The sequence below is a fragment of the Pistacia vera genome, unplaced genomic scaffold, assembly GCF_008641045.1.
Source record: "Pistacia vera cultivar Batoury unplaced genomic scaffold, PisVer_v2 Contig656, whole genome shotgun sequence".
Classification (NCBI taxonomy): Eukaryota; Viridiplantae; Streptophyta; class Magnoliopsida; order Sapindales; family Anacardiaceae; genus Pistacia; species Pistacia vera.
This window is the reverse complement of record NW_022196508.1, coordinates 1,053,166-1,071,169: the sequence shown is the minus strand read 5'-3', so window position 1 is coordinate 1,071,169 and position 18,004 is coordinate 1,053,166. Positions and strand designations below refer to the sequence as shown.

At 37.4% G+C, this 18,004-nt stretch overlaps 1 long non-coding RNA gene and 1 pseudogene across 1 annotated transcript; both read right to left on the bottom strand.

The window, feature by feature from the left end:
• Positions 1-1,296: 1,296 nt before the first annotated feature.
• LOC116112120 lies at positions 1,297-5,585 on the bottom strand (annotated as a pseudogene).
• A 780-nt stretch (positions 5,586-6,365) lies between these two features.
• On the bottom strand, positions 6,366-16,059 carry LOC116112212. The gene is made up of 4 exons (XR_004125185.1): positions 16,037-16,059; positions 15,921-15,923; positions 6,535-6,612; positions 6,366-6,420 (listed from the first exon to the last, which is right to left on the bottom strand). It is a non-coding gene; the product is annotated as an uncharacterized LOC116112212 (long non-coding RNA).
• Positions 16,060-18,004: the final 1,945 nt, after the last annotated feature.

Sequence of the window (18,004 nt, the reverse complement as noted above, 5' to 3'; positions counted from 1 at the left end):
CTTTTTGTACTAGCTGCCAAGCCCATATCTCTTCAAAAATATTCATACCAACCCTATCTCATTTCAAGAGTTGAATGGACGAGAGCCTTCCATGTGTCAAGGCAACTTGCAAAACACTCATTACATTGACCTCAAAGGTGTATAAATTGGCACTTCTCTTCTTGAAAAGGGAGGCTGGGCATATGAGAGCTAAGCATAGATTTGAGCTCAGTTCTTTCTCTCTGTAAACACTGTATTTCTTCATCTTTGTATGCCTTATGGGCAATATCATAGAAATAGTCAGAGATCAATAAAATAACAGTGGATGTAGGAGTCGCTTTTTAAGCATCCGAACCACTATAAAAACCTCTCTTGTTAACCTATTATTTATGTTTTCTGCAACATATATAATCTCAGCTCCATATTCAAATCTCATGGATCCATCATGTGTAATTTCTAAGACTCTCTTAGCACTTTGCACGTGCGAGTCGTTGACGTCCAAAATCAAGCATCACAACTAATATAAAAGTAAAAGAGGAGTACACCATTCTTGAAATGTCAACAATAATATAATAATATTCTCCCGCAGAATTTAATTGAGATCAAGAAGAATGTCCATAGATTAATGCTCATCCATGAAAGCGTTGGTGTTATCAGTGTCTGTATCAGTTGGAAGAGTCCTGCCCAGTTGCTTCTTCAGGATGTTTATCCTGGAAACTCCCTTGTGCAATCCAGGAATCTTCAAGCCCTCCATGAAACTCAGAGCTCAACGAAGTACAGTTATTTACCAAAGGCATCGTTTGAGTACAAGGAGGAATATGATCCTTGTTGTGGATTAATTTGCCACTACGGTGCGGACACTAAGCTCTCATTCAGCAAATAATGCCCTAATAGTGCAGTGAATTGCACAAATAATTCTGCAACTTGAGGATGTGCCTAAAATACGGAAGAGGGGACAAAGCAAGCATTAGTTGTATAAATAAGTTTTTTTATATATGCACCATATATATGTGTAGCTTGATACTAAATCTACCATAACGTACGCATGCTTTGTAAAGAAGAAAAAAAATATTTGCCTTCGAATAATTTTATTGAATTAGGAGACGTAGCTTTATACAAGAGATTTCCTACAATCATGCTAATCTATTTTAGGTAGTCTAAGAATAAAAGGCAACTAAACAAATATATCCTACAATCATGCTAATCTATTCTAGGTAGTCTAAGTATAAAAGGCAATTAAACAAATATACAACTAATACAATATATTTGTCAATGAATGGTCAGATATCATTGACCTTCCCTTCTCAACACTCCCCCTCAAGTTGGAGAGTGAATGTCAAGAACTCCCAACTTGCGTATCATAGTTGAGAAAGCTTCCTTTTCCAATGGCTTGGTGAACACATTCGCAAGTTGATTTGTTGAGGCAATATGTTTGGTTACAACTAAACCATCTTGTATTTTGTCACGAATAAAATGGCAATCCATCTCTATATGTCTGGTTCTTTCATGGAAAATGGGATTGGTAGCTATATGTAAGGCGGATGTGTTATCACAATATAACAATGCTGGCTTCGGATGCAATATTCTCAAATCTTTCAATAATGAGCGTAGCCAGGATAATTCACAGCATGTACCTCTCATGGCTCTATATTCGGCTTCTACTGAGGAGAGAGATATGGTTTTCTGCCTCTTTGTCCTCCAGGAAATAAGAGAAGATCCTAGAAAAATACAATAACCCGTAGTGGATCTACAAGATATTGGACAACCAGCCCAATCCGAATCAGAAAAAGCTCGCAAAGATAAATCATTTTGAGAAGGGAAAAACAAACCTTATCCTGGACTGCTTTTCAAATAACGCAATACACGCAAGGCGGCTTCCATGTGTGGTCTCCGGGGTGCATGAATGAATCTACTTAACACATGGACCGAATAGGTGATATCCGACCGGGTAATAGTCAAATAAATTAGGCGTCCAACAAGTCGCCTATACTGAGATGGATCTTTAAGCAATTCACCTGAATCCGATAGCTTTATGTTTTGTTCCATGGGAAAGTTCACATGTTTAGCACCCAAAAATCCTCCATCTTTTAAAATTTCCAAAGTATATTTTCGTTGCGAGATGGAAATACCTTTCTTCGACCGAGAAACTTTGATGCCCAGAAAATATTTCAAATCACCCAAATCTTTAATCCGAAAATGACTATGTAGAAATTGCTTGAGAGCTAATATGGCATTGATATCATTACCCGTAATAAGAATGTCGTCAACATATATCAACAAAGCTGTAAAAGATTTTCCTTTCCGGCATGTGAATAATGAGTAATCTTCTTTGGATTGAACAAAGCCAGCAGCTTCGATAGTTGTAGAGAACTTGGCAAACCATTATCGGGAAGCTTGCTTTAAGCCATATAATGACTTGTGAAGGTGATACACTAGATTCTCTCCCTGTCACCGAAGACCAGGGGGTGGAGACATATAAATTTCTATATGGAGATCGCCATGAAGAAAAAGTGTTGTTGACATCAAGTTGGTGAAGAGACCAATTTTGGGCAACTGCTAAAGCCAATAAACAACGAATAGTAATCATTTTAGCAGTGGGAGAAAAAGTGTCATGGTAATCTATACCTTCCAGCTGTGTGTAACCTTTTGCAACCAAACGAGCTTTGAAATGCTCAATAGTACCATCCGAGTGTTGTTTGATTTTATAAACCCAACGACAACCAATAGGCTTCTTACCAAGAGGAAGAGAAGTGAGAGACCAAGTGTGGTTAGCTTCTAAAGCAGCCAATTCAGATTGCATTGCTTCTTGCCAATGTGAATGAGAAGCTGCTTCGGTAAAAGATGTAGGCTCAATATCTTGACTGACAGCAATAGTAAAAGAGCAATGCTGTGGTGAGTAATGATGATAAGAGACAAAATTGTAAATGGGATATCGCGTACCTTTTTGTGGACTTGATGACAAAGGCGACAAATGGTTGAGAGACGTTACTTGGTTGCAGACATAATCACGTAAAGCCATGGGAGGGTGATAAGGTCTTTGAGAGCGGCGTAAAATGGGTTCGGGAGGAGGACTAGTAGGTGCATTTGGCAATGAGGGTTGTTGGGCAGGAGAAATTGGTTCCGGTGGAAAGGGTTGTTGGATTGGTGGGGAAGGATCAGATACAGAAAGAGGAATCACATGGACTGAATTTGAGGAAGTGGATGGAATGAACTCATAAGGAAAAATAGTTTCATGAAAAACAACATCACGGCTAGTGAACATTTTGTGGGTGGCAAGGTCATAGAGCTTGTAAGCTTTCTAACCAACTGGATAGCTGAGAAAAATACATCGTTTGGCTAGAGGAGCGAATTTATGGGGGACATGCACATCAGTAGAATAGGCAAGGCACCCAAAAACTCGAATATGTGAATAAGAAGGAAGTTTACCATAAAGTCGTTCAAAAGGTGTTTACGAGAAAGGAGTGGTGTGGGCAAACGATTGATTATATGAACAGCAGTAGAAACACATTCTGCCCGAAAATGTAAAGAAAGGTAGGCTTGAAAACGAAAACTCTAGTGGACTCAAGTATATGGCAATGCTTGCGCTCTACAACCCATTTTGTTGAGGAGTATAGACACAAGAATGTTGGTAAGTGGTCCCTTTTTGTTTAAAAAATTCTCGCATAGAGAAGAATTCTCCACCATTATCAACCCAAATGCTAGCTATAGAAACATGGAATTGTGTTTGGACAAATGAGAAAAAATTGACAAGTAAATGTTATGTTTCACTTTTGTGGTGCATAAAAAATACCCATGTGAATCTAGAATAATCATCCACAATAGTCAAAAAATATTTCACACCAGAAAGAGAGGCAATTTTATAAGGGCCTCAAATGTCACAATGAATTAATTCAAAAGGTCTAACATATGAAATTGAACTAACAGAGAATGGAAGTCGACTTTGTTTTGCAATTGCACAAACATCACAAGCATTATTAGACTGAAAGGGAAATTTAACAAATGTTTTGCCATAAAATCTAATCTAGAGGAAGACAAATGCCTTAATCGACGATGCCACAAAGAGGTGGAGGAGGTGACCTGAGAACTAGGTGAACGGCAAGAAGTGGCTGCTGCGAATGGAGTTTGAGGTTTTGGCTTCTCTGACGCTAACGCAACCAAGTAATAAAGTCCGTCTCGTTGTTCACCCAAACCAATCGTCGTCCTCGTTGTCAAGTCTTGCAAAATACACCAATGAGGAAAAAAGGTTACTAAACAATTGAGATCTCTGGTAACTCAACTCACAGACATTAAATCCACCTTAAAAGATGGCACACCAAGCACATTTTTTAAAGTAACAACAGAATTCAAAGTTAAATTCCGAATGGATGTAATCAGAGCTTGTTCTCCACTTGGCGTAGCAACTGGTGGCAAAAAGGTGTTCTTACTGCTGTTAACAAGCAAAGTTGGAGATGAAGTAATATGGTCTGTGGCACCACTGTCGATAATTAATTGATGGAGGCGCAACAATGTTTGTAACAAACCTGAGGAAGCAGCACTAGCTTTAGGATTGGCGGATTGTGTTGTTCCTTTACCCTACATAATAGATAAGATTTTCTGGATTTGCAAATCAGAGAGCCCATTTGTCACCGACGACACTTCTTGCATTGTTGGACTTTCCTTGACATTGTTGACTGAAGATTGATGGCTATGGTTGCGCTTGAAATGAGTGTTTCCTTTATTAGACCTGTTTGATGCATGTTTAGGGTGTTCTAGTGGGTACCCATTCAGCTTCCAACATGTTTCTCATACATGATGGTCACGGTCACAATAAGAGAGCAATGCAAAGGTTTTCGATTAGATGGGTTGGAACGAGAAGAAGAACCTTGTCCGTGTCAAACAGCCAGAGCCACCGGTTCAGCCCTTTGAACAACCATGGTTGAGTTCTTTGTCGTCTCATGTGCAACCCCCAGGCTTTGCTGCTTCTCCTCTTGTACAATGGAAGAGTAAGCCTTGGCAGCATCAGGTAGTGGATTCATAAACAAAATTTTCCCTCGGATTGCACTGTATGACTCATTGAGTCCCATGAGAAATTGCATCAATCTGCGTCTCTTATGGTATGCCCCACAAGAGCAAATGGTGTCATTCTAGGATCCTAGTTCATCCCATAATTTTTTCAGTCTTGTGTAATAAGCTGCAACAGTCATCTGATCTTGAGCAAGACAAGCAATGTCCCTTTCAATCTGAAAAATACGAGGGGCATTGCTTTGAGAAAAACGATCCTGAAGGTCTTCCCATACCTCCTGGGCGATGGTAAAAAATATAACACTATCTGCAAGGTCCAGCGTAAGTGAATTGAGAATCCAAGAGAGGATCATATCGTTGCATTTTTTCCACGAAGCATAGTCGTCTGGTTTGGCTGTGGCAGACAGCATTGTGGTGGTCCCGTCTATGAAACCTAACTTAGATTTGGCGTTCAAAGAAATTGCCATGGCTCTACACCATGTCGAATAATTATCCTCATTGAGGGGCTTGGAAACAAGCACCATTCCTAGATGATCAGAATGGTGAAGAAAATATAGATTGACAGCATCAAGCTTGCCTCCATTCGAAGGTTGTTGTTCTGTCATGAAAAAGAGAAACAGCGATAAAAAGAAGGCAAAAGAAAGGGGGCATAGGCAGAGAGTTAGGGTATTGTTCTCTGCTCTGATACCATGTAAAGAAGAAAAAAAATATTTGCCTTTGAATAATTTTATTGAATTAGGAGACGTAGCTTTATACAAGAGATTTCCTACAATCATGCTAATCTATTCTAGGCAGTCTAAGTATAAAAGGCAACTAAACAAATATATCCTACAATCATGCTAATCTATTCTAGGTAGTCTAAGTATAAGAGGCAATTAAACAAATATACAACTAATACAATATATTTGTCAATGAATGGCCAGATATCATTGACCTTCCCTTCTCAACATGCTTATCCTCACCATTAAACAAGTATTTTGGCGCAAAATGATTTCTTGGATCAAAAAAGAAATTGTGATTTGATAGTAGCTGATCATGTGCTACCTGGAATAAGAATATAGATGAACAAGTATATTAGTTGTGTAAATACATTTGTCATGGAAAATATTTATTAAGTTAATACTAAAAACTATCATAAGGGAGCATGTTCATCCTCATACCATGGAAGAAGTATTTGGCAATAAATAATTTCTTGAATAATCAGAAACCAAATTCTGATTTGACAGTAGTTGAGATTCTACCTGCTGTAAATGAAAAACATCGTTGACAAACAAGCATTAGTCCATTGCGAATCTATCATTCATGCACTACATCCATATATAAGTTGATTTAAAAGCTACTATGAGTCATGTGCATACTAACCATTGAAGAGGTAATTGGCGCATAATGATTTATTGGATCAAAAACCATATTTTGATTTGATAGTAGTTGAGGTCCCACCTGCCGAAAAAAAAAAATTTGAAAACGGACAAACTTGAACTGTGTGAATATATTTTTCATTTACAATAGATATAACTTGTTATTACTAAAAACAACCAGCATGTTCATACTCACCATTGAAGAAGTACATGGTACAGAATTATTCATTGGATCAAAAACCAAATTCTGATTTGATAGTAGTTGAGATTCTACCTACATCCATATATAAGTTGATTTAAAAAATACTACGAGTCGTGCATACTCACCGTTAAAGAGGTAATTGATGCAGAATGATTTATTGGATAAAAAACCATATTTTGATCATTTGATAGTAGTTGAGGTCCCACTTGCCGAAGAAAAAATTAAAACCAGACTAACATGAATTGTGTGAATATATTTTTCATTTACCCTATATACATAAATATAACTTGTAATTACTAAGAACAACCAGCATGTTCATCCTCACCGTTGAAGAAGTACACAATGCATAATGATTCATTAGATCAAAAACCATATTGTGATTTGATAGTAGTTGATGTCCCACCTGTTGAAGTAAAAAATATAAACAAACAAGCATTAGTTGTGTGAATATATTTTTCATGCAAAATTATAAATTAATACTAAAAACAACCAGCATATTCTTCCTTACCATTAAAGAATCCAAATTTTGATGTGGTAGTAACTGAGGTTGAAGTAAAAATCATATACAAACAAGCATTAGATTTATATGTGACAATATGTTCATGTACCATATATATGTATATGCTCATACCAAACAAAATTATCCTTACCATTAAAGAAGTATTTGGCACAAAATGATTTCTTAGATCAAATTCCATATTGTGATTTGATAGTAGTTGAGGTTGTACCTAATGTAAAGAATCATATATAGACCAACAAGTATTACTTGTGTGAATATGGTTTTTGATGACAGAATGCATAAGTTGATACTAAAAGCAACCATAAGCCATGCACAACCTTACCATTGAAGATGTAATTGGTGCAAAAGGATCATGAAACAGATTGTGATTTGATAGTAGTGGAGGTTCTACTTCCTGAATTAAGAATAGACAAACAAGCGTTAATATTAATTGTGAGAATATATAATTTGTTCATGAAGCATTAATAAGGGTATGCATGCATCCCCACCATTGAAGAAGTATTATCTGCAAATTCATAATTTCTCGTATCAAAGAAATTTTGATTTGAGAGTAGTTGAGGTTCTTCCTGTAGTAGGAATCATGGACAACAAGCATTAATAGCGAGAATAAGTTTATCATGCACCATATGTATAAGTTGATACTAAAAACTACATAAGACACGTGATCTTCCTTACCAAGGTAGAAGTATTTGTTGCAAAATAATTTCCTGTATCAGAAACCAAACTGTGATTTGATTGTAACTCAGATTCCACCTGAAATAAGAATTATAGAGAAACAAGAATTAATTGTCTGAACAGAAGTTATCTATTTGTAATGAGAACTACCCATAAGATGCTTTTTTCTCACTTCCAAGAACTCATTGCCCAAGCAGTGAATCGACGGTTGCTGAGAGGATATCTGTGTGGATCCATTGGCGACTGACTGCCATGCAAAGAAAGTTGCGGACTATAGCCAATTACAGTCATTGATTGCATCAAATTTTGATAATGGCAGAGGTTCCACCTGAGGAATCACTCGTGAAGAAGCATTAAGCATTAGTCCGAAATATGTTCCTAAAGCAACAATGATTTCAAATATTAGCCTTCATGTGACTTGATATCAAACACCGATTTCATCTGGAGTAAGAATTGCAAATACAGAAGCATTAAAATTTTAGACAAATATACTATAAACAATTTCACAGTAAATGCTTCTCCTCACCATATCTGTAGTAGTTAGGCTCTGCTTGAAGTTATAACATACAACATTCGTAGTAGTTGAGGTTCAACCAGTAGCCAAGCCCAGAAAAAATCATGCAAATGAAATGTGAAAAGCCCTGTATAACACCAAAAAAAAAAAAAAAAAAAGGGGGATTTATCACCTAACATTACCTGGTATTTCTAACAACATAATATATTGGAATTTGAATCGACATTGATATATGTATCTACTTACCTAGTAAATCTAGGGCTTTACACTTGCAGATATATATGTGAAAACTCTAGAAACACAGTGAGAATTAGGTTTGTGGGAATTGTAGGAAAGAATTTGCTCTGCAAAGGGAAAAAGCATCACTTTTTGATATACAAAACACGTGTGAAAATGAATTATTCTCTGTCCTTTTGTGATGGTTGGCAAGGTAATTAACATTGTTTTTTAATAAAGATAAATCATGAAAAGTAACAGCTAACTAAAAGAGTAAAGTGACTCCCACCATCTGTCATTCCCACTTCCTTCTGTCTACTTCCATGGCAAGTAGTCTAAAATTTCAAACCATTCATTAATGTATCTGGCTCCCCTTCTCAGAGAAGTAGTTTCTGCTTTTTGTAGTTTCGCTCTGTTTTTACTGATCCTCTCCTTTGTATATTTGTTTTCCAAGTTGATACTGATCTTAAAACTGATGTATTTTAATAAATCGGGAAAAGTAACAGCTTACTAAATGAGTAAAGTGACCCCACCATTTGTCATTCCCACTTCCTTCTGCCTACTTCCGTGGCAAGTAGTATAAAATTTCAAACCATTCATTAATTTATCCNATTTCAGTTTACATTACCAGCTTCTTCACTTGAGAATTTCAGTTTGCATTACCAGCTTCTTCACTGCTTCTTCACTTCACCATTTCAGTTTGTATTACCAGGTTCTTCACTGCTTCTTCATATAACCATTTCAGCTTGCATTACCAGGTTCTTCACTACTTCTTCACTTCACCATTTTAGTTTGCATTACCAGCTTCTTCATTGCTTCACCATTGTTACTTTGCATTACGACCTTCAATGCTTCACCATTTCAGTAACCATCCTTGTTCTCTAACATAATCTTCCACCTACAAATACAAAACAAAGACATTAGCCAAAGGATCGTGACAACCCCACCGCAACCACCGATGGACGACTCAGATCTGTCACCGTCAAGCCACAAACCATCGGATCATGACAACCCCATCGGAACCACTGACGGAGGACTCAGATCTGTCACTGTCAAGCCACAAACCATCCGATTGTGACAACCCCACCGTAACCACCGACAGACGACTCAGATATGTCACCGTCAAGCTAGAAACCATCCGATCGTGACAACCCCATCGCAACCACCAACAAACCACCACGAATACCCACCATCAAGCCACAAACCATCCGATCATGACAACCCCACCGCAACCACCGACGAACCACCACGAATACCCACCGTCAAGCCACAAACCATCCGATCGTGACAACCCCACCGCAACCACTGACAGACCACCACGAATACCCACCGTCAAGCCATAAACCATCCAATCATGACAACCTCATCGCAACCACTGACGGACCACCACGAATACCCAACGTCAAGCCACAAACCATCTGATCATGACAACCCCACTGCAACCATAGACAGACCACCACGAATACCCACCGTCAAGCCACAAACCATCCGATCGTGATAGCCCCACTGCAACCATCGATAGACCACCACGAATACCCACCGTCAAGCCACAAACCCTCCGATTGTTCACCGTTATGCCACAAACCCGTCAAACCCTCAAATCTGTCACCGAAAATATTTGATTTCCGTGAAGGGAACAACGTGAACTAGAAAGGACTGTTTTGGATTATTTTATTTTTTTTGCAGGTTTGTAAATGTGTTGTCTGTATTATGTGCGTGTGAATTTGTTTGGTGCTAGAGTTTGCGAATGAGTTTAATCTGTTGGTTTTTTTTTTTGTTTTTGTTGCAGATTTATAATCTGTTGTAGCGTGAATTTATTCAGAGAAGGGAAATGACTGTTTTGAATTTTATTTTTTTTGCAGGTTTGTAAATGTGTTGTCTGTATGATGTGTGCGTGAATTTGTTTGGTGCTGGAGTTTGCAGATGAGTTTAATCTATTTTTTTTTTTTTTTCAGGTTTATAAATTTGTTGTAAAGAGACCCGTTGGCTTTTGCAAATCCAGTTAGCTTCTGTGAAGACACCCAACGCAATTGTACTTATTTCTATTTTAATTTTGTCATTGTTAGTACTTTTTTTTCCTTTTAACACAAGCGTCAAAAAATTGTGCAGCTTCATATGTTCTGTATGTAACATTCTGTATGTAATGGATAAATTTTGGCGTAAAAAATTATTGGATTAGTAGAAATATTTTTTTCAGATTTCACTAACTGCTATATTTTTTCTGTAGATTCGACATCGTTCTTTAATCGTAACAACAAATTACGCTCATATGCACAGATGTCAGTATAATTTGTCTCAACGTCGCAGGGTTGATTACTACTTGAAGCAGAGGCGAAAGTTTCGACATTTTTCCAGAATTGGAGTTCGTCATACACCCAGTTGGTCGACATTGTCTGTATTTGCCCCTGCATTGACGTCATCAAGCAGTGTCGGATCGAATGAGGTATAAGTTATCTGTGTTTACTTGATTACCACCACATGTTAGTATTATATTTTTTAATGTGATTGGTGACTTGTATGGTGTCTCAATGTTGGTTGTCCCTCACCGTACTGTCCTTAGATGAGTGATTCTGTGGCCTGGTCCATTGAGATGACCCACAAATTTCTAGTCCTGTTATCTGAGCGATTAGTCTAATGTTAACTACTGAGTAAAACAACCAGATCCTCTAATTATTAGGAAAGGAAAATACGACTCCACCAACTACTAATCTTGCAGGTACATTTACTACTTTGTTCTCTTACTTTGACANTCTGCTCAGTTAAAATCTTCAATTTCATTTTGGTCAAGCTCAAAGAAGCTCAAAATTCTTCAATTTCTTCATTCTCAGCTCGAAATTTAAAATTTTCAGTTCAATCGCCATGACCAATTCAATTAAAGAATCAATCGTTCCTTCAATTGATTCCAATTCACTGCTCTTTGTTCACTTGTCTGACACACCAGGTTCTATTTTGGTCTCTGAGCAGCTCATAGTTACTCAGAATTATGGCATCTAGAGTCGAGCAATGACAATATCCTTATGTGCAAAAAAAATAAGCTAGGGTTTGTTGAAGGAACATGCACAAAATCATCAATTCATTGTCGATTAATTCCACAATGGGAAAGGTGCAATTCGTTGGTTCTTGCTTGGATTTTTATTTCTGTCTCAAATGAGATATTCAGTGGGCTTGTTTACTCAACTAGCGTTGCTTAGATGTGTCAAGACTTAAAAGAGCAATTTCACAAAGTTAATGGAACCAAAGTGTTTGGTATCCATCGTGAAATTGTTAACCTTACACAAGGTACAAACACAGTAGCAACCTACTATAATAAGCTAAAATCGTTTTGGGATGAACTTGGTTCTTTGATCAGCTTGTCAGCTCTAGATAGTGCTTCTGCAAAGGCAAATCTTGAACATCTTAACCAGCAAAAGTTGATGCAATTTTTAATGGGACTGAATAAATCATATTCCATGTTTCGAAGCCAGATTTTGCTCATGAATCCTCTTCCAACAATGAAACAAGCATATTCTATGGTTCATCAAGATGAGAGTTAGAGAATCTTGACTGGGATGAACATCAATTCTGACGTAACTATGACACTTTATGCTCACAACACTGGAAAAGGTCAGAATCAGGGGCAAAACTATAAAGGCAAGAAGCCTTATATTGAATGTGATTACTGTCACTTACTTGGCCACAAATGAGAGAGTTGCTATAATTTGAATAGCTATCTAGCCGATTATCAGCTCACAAACGGCAAGTCCAATTGCAAAACTAGAGTTTCTGCTAATCAAGTTCTTACTAAGAATGAAGCTTCAGATGTTGGAAATTTTGCTGCGTTGGTTGGTCTAATGTTAACTACTGAGTAAAACAACCAGATCCTCTAATTATTAGGAAAGGAAAATACGACTCCACCAACTACTAATCTTGCAGGTACATTTACTACTTTGTTCTCTTACTTTGACAATAATAGCTGGATTATAGACATAGGGGCAACCGATCATATGACATCAAATTATTCTGTCCTAACATCCCTTATTGCCATAGAACAGTCTTCTAAATACCTTGTAGGCTTACCAAATGGTACTAAAACTTACATTAGGCATGTTGGGTTTATTGATCTAGACAATGGTATTCGTCTATCTAAGGTCTTACATGCCCCAGATTTCAAACACAATTTACTTTCTGTTTCAAAATTTACTGCCTCTAATCATTGTTCTATTGTTTCTTATCCTCATTTTTATTTAATTCAGGATCTTTGCAATGGCAAATTGAAGGGGATTGGTAAGCATAGTCAAGGCCTATACTTTTTTGATCCAATTTCAACTTCGATAATTTCATCAGCATTGTCACATTTTGGAATGTTAAATAAGGTTGTTTGCAATTTTTCATATTCTCAAAACAATGTAAATTATGTTTTACAATTGAATAAAGTTCACGTTTCTATTATGGTAGCGTCTACATCTACTAGTCTTGAATTGTGGCATCAAAGATTAGGTCATGTCCCATATTCTGTGTTGCAACTTATGCACATAAATTGAATATTTCTCATCCTCCTCATTGTACTGTTTGTCCTTTACCAAAATAGACTAGACTCTCTTTTCCTCATAGTAGTTCACAATCTCAACATATTTTTCATTTGTTGCACTTGGATGTTTGGGGTCCATATAAGACACCAACTCATGGTAATGCTAGGTACTTCCTTACCATAGTATATGATCATTCTAGGGTCACTTGGTTATTCCTCATGCAGTTTAAATCTGATACTTTTCACACCATCAAATAGTTTCTTCAAATGGTCAACACACAGTATCAATTAACTCCAAAGTGCATTAGGACCGATAATGGTCTAGAGTTTTTTAATAAGAGTTGTCATGATATGCTATGAAGCAAGGGTATCATTCACCAAAGTTCTTGTGCTTATTCTCCTCAACAAAATGGCATTATTAAGAGGAAACATATGCACATTTCGAAATTGCTAGGGCCTTAAAATTTCAGTCTCATATTCCTACTCATTTTTGGGCTTGTTGTGTGCAAATTGTTGTTTATCTTATTAATAGATTTCCCACATCAGTTCTTAAAGGTTTATCACCTTTTGAAATTTTTTTTGCAAAACCTTCTTCATTGGATCATTTAAAGGTATTTGGCTCCTTGGCATATGCAACCTTTTTACCTTCTAAGGATAAGTTGTCCCCTAGATCTGTCCCTTCTGTTTTTTTGGGTTATTCTTTAACCTAAAAAGGGTTATACTTTATAACCTTTCTTCTCATTTTGTGAGAATCACAAGGGATGTTATTTTTTATGAAAACATATTCCCTTTCACTTGGCATAAACCTTCACAAGTTCCTTTTCCTATTGACTCTAATTTCCTTGAATTAGATTCAGATCAGCCACCTTCTATTCCCACTTCAGATGATGTTTTACCAGCTGTCCAGACTCCAAACTCTTCTGTCTCTACAATACCACCAACATCTCCCAATATTTCTTCTTTTGCTCAGCCTATTTCGACACCCTCTTCTCTTGATCCGATTGCTTCTACTCTTTCTCTAAAGAGATCCAATAGACCTACTAAACCCCCTGTTTTGACTTCAGACTTTACATGTCCCTCAATTTCTCATTCTTCTTCAGCTAACCTTATTCAATATCCCATTTCCAATTTTGTTTCATATGATACTGTCTCACCTTCCTATAAAGCTTTTCTGTCTAACCTCGCATTTGAACCAACTAGCTTTTCTCAAGCCTCTAAGGACTAGCATTGGGTGGCTACCATCCAAAAGGAAATACAAGCTTTAGAGCTAAATCACACTTGGTCCTTAGTATCATTGCCTCTGGGAAAGATTCCCATAGGTTGTAAATGGGTTTATAAACTTAAATACAAAGCTAATGCTTCTTTGGACAGATACAAGGCATGTTAAGTTGCCAAAGGATATACCCGGTAAGCAGGAATTGACTATACCGAGACATTCTCCCCTGTCATCAAAATGGTCACTATTAGAACCATTTTGACTTTAGCCTCCATGCACAATTTGCCCCTTTATCAAATGGATGTAGATAATGCATTCTTACATGGTGATTTGTAGGAAGAGATCTATATGACCTTACCTTAGGGGTTTAATAAGTAGGGGTAGCAAGGGGGGCAAGATATTGTTTGCAAACTTCATAAATCTCTTTATGGTTTGAAACAAGCTTCTAGAGCCTAGAATCATAAACTTACCATAGCTCTTTTGGATGGAGGTTTCCAACAATCTAAGTCTAATTACTCTTTGTTTATTAGAAAAGATCAGTCTTATATTGTCATGTTATTGGTTTATGTGGATGATATTGTCATCATTGGAAATAATTTTGCCATGATTCATCACACAAAGCAGCTGCTACACTCTCATTTTTGGCTAAAAGACCAAGGGTTGTTGGAATATTTTTTGGGGTTTGAGATGGCTAGATCATCTAAAGGGTTCAGCGTTTGTCAAAGGAAGTATGCTTTGGAGCTCATTTCAGAATTAGGCCTCTTTGGTTCCAAGCCTTCTATTGTACCTGTGGACTCCAATTTGAAGTTAACTTCTTCTGCTTATGATGAGCTTTTCCCTACTGGCCATGATTCTTTTATTCCTGACCCTAGTGTTTATCAAAGATTGGTGGCAAACTATTATATCTATGCATGACTCAACCTAACCTGAGTTACTCAGTCAATCTCTTGAGTTAGTTTATGCATACGCCTAAGCAATCTCATATGGCTACTGCCCTTATAGTGGTGAAGTATGTAAAGTCTACTCAAGGTTTGGGTTTATATTTCTCTACTGCCAATTTTGTGTCTTTATTAGCTTACAGTGATTCTGATTGGGCTTTTTGTCTCATGACAAGGAAGTTAGTTACTGGTTACTATATTTTCCTTGGTTCTTTTTTTATTTCCAGGAAATCTAAGAGTCCTCTTCTGAGGCAGAATACCGAACTATGGCTTTAACAATCTATGAGGTTATTAGGTTAGTGCAACTTCTCAAAGAACTTGGTTTCTCCAAGTTGTTACCTGTTACTCTTCATTGTGATAACCAAGCAGCCAATCACACTAATTTCAATCCCATGTTCCATGAGAGGACTAAGCATATTGACATTGACTGCCATATTGTCCGAGAGCGACTTAAAATTGGTCTCATTCGCACTGCTTATATTCCTTCAGCAGAGCAACTTGCTAGTTAGTTTTGTTAGTTGGTTAGTGGCTGTAATAATAAATCTAGTTAGTTGTTAACTAGAGTAATTTGGTCAAATGTATATAAACTTCGTTCAATGAAATAATAACCAAGAATGTTTTTCCCCAAATATGTTTTCTCTTCACGCTGCCTTCATGATCTTCAACAAAGTTAATACTAAAAACTATCATAAGGGAGCATGTTCATCCTCATACCATGGAAGAAGTGTTTGGCACAAATGATTTCTTGAATAATTAGAAACCAAATTCTGATTTGATAGTAGTTGAGATTCTACCTGCTATGAATGAGAAATATCAACAAATAAGCATTAGTCCACTATGAATCTGTTATTCATGTACTACATCCATACATAAGTTGATTTAAAAAATACTATGAGTCGTGAATACTCACCATTGAAGAGGTAATTGATGCAGTATGATTTATTGGATCAAAAACCATACTTTGATTTGAATAGTAGTTGAGGTCCCACCTGCCAAAATAAAAATTGAAAACAGACAAACATGAACTGCTATATATATATATATATATATATATATATATATAACTTGAATTACTAAGAATAGCCAACATGTTCATTGTCACCATTAATGAAGAAGTACATAGTGCAGAATGATTCAATAGATCAAAAACCATATTGTTAGAGTCATAAAAGTGACTTTATTTTGTTGATAAAAAGATCCCATATGTAATTGAATTGAAGTTATATTGAGACAATTAAGAGAAATTATGAATTTATTTATAAAAATCATATTTTCAGTTTTTCTTATTAATTTAGCATATTTGGGATGAATTTGGAAATGGTGTGAGATGATATTAATATGCAGGGACCAAATGGATATTTGCCGCAATGGGTATAAATTTCCAGGTGACCATCGTGAAAAGAGGACGCGCGCGTAAACCCAAACAAAAACCCTAGCCTCCCACCGGAATTTGGTCGCCGGCCGACGACGTTTCATCTTCCAGGCTGGCGACCCTTCACCTTTCGCCGGCGAGCCTCCACCACAAGCCACCACCGCGAACCAAGGGCTGCCGCGACGTTTCGTCTTCCAACCACCGCGACTTTTCGTCTTCCAGGCGAGTTTTCGCCGTTTTTCGGCGACAATTCGGCTCCCCAAGACTTGATCTTCATTCCCCACGACCGGATCTACACTTCTCTTGCTTCAGCCGCCACGAAAACCACCAGAATCCGCGATTTTGCTGCCGCGCCTCTTTATCTTCCAGCCCAGATCCTGCTCATTTTCGGCGACTTCTCACCTCCCCAGGACCTGATCTGAACTCCCCATCACCAGAGCTTTCCATCGGTACCTTCGGATCCCATTTCTGCCACCGTTTTCCGGAAGACCCGCCAGAAAATTAACTTTTTCTGGCGAGTGCGGCTGTTCGTATTTCGGGTTGTCCGTTGGTCATTTTCGCCCCTTCTTCGCATCATATCGCTGTCGGTTACCTCCTCTCCACCATGATCAGCTCCGTTTCCACTGTTTCAACCTCCGTCGTCACCACCATGAGCAGCTGAGTTCTCGGTTGTCTATTACGGTGTAGGCGAGATCGAGATTGACTCCATTGATCTCCTCATCAGCTCTCGACTAGTTGGATGAGCCCGAATGTTGGATATTTGGTTAAGTTTCTTGTATTCAGATTATATTTGTTTTCGTTTCAGTTTGTTTGCGATACTTTAATATTATTCTGATACTCGACGTGTTGAATTGATAATGTCCATTGAGAACGTTTATTGATATATAACTTTTCGCATAATTGAATGTCGGTTTGAGATTATTGAATGTTGATTATGACTTTAAATTGCTTCGGTACTGATTGCAATCAAGTTGTAGTAGCGTTTAATGTCATCTCTACTAGGAATGCATTTATTGTGTAATTAGTTGATTGGATGATACAGGTTGATAGGTTGTACTTGTTAACGTTGTACCAACTAGTGGTGTTTAAGGGTTTAGCATTTTTCGGTTAGTCAATGATAGTCTTTAACCAATCGATCTGTAACTAAGACGACGGGGAGACAGGATAGATTATGCCTAGATTGCCGGGAGATATTTCTATTGATTTGCCTAGCCTTGTAGGATTAGGAAATTGAAGAGCGAGGAGAGGAATTGTGAGAGTTGGTCTTGAGTCAAACCGAACCCGTAGCGACAACGCTTTTAATATTGTGTTTTAGTTAGCAATTTATTTAATGCTTTTAATTTCTTAGCAAGTAATTAGTTTCCTTAGTTTTAATCAATCATTTTGCCAATTTCTCTTTCGTTAACTCAAATATACATTAGGTCGTTAGTCTTGCTCTCTGTGGATTCGACCCTGCTTACCGCTAACTACGGTATTTAGGTTTAATTTTGTGACCGTGATGACCGG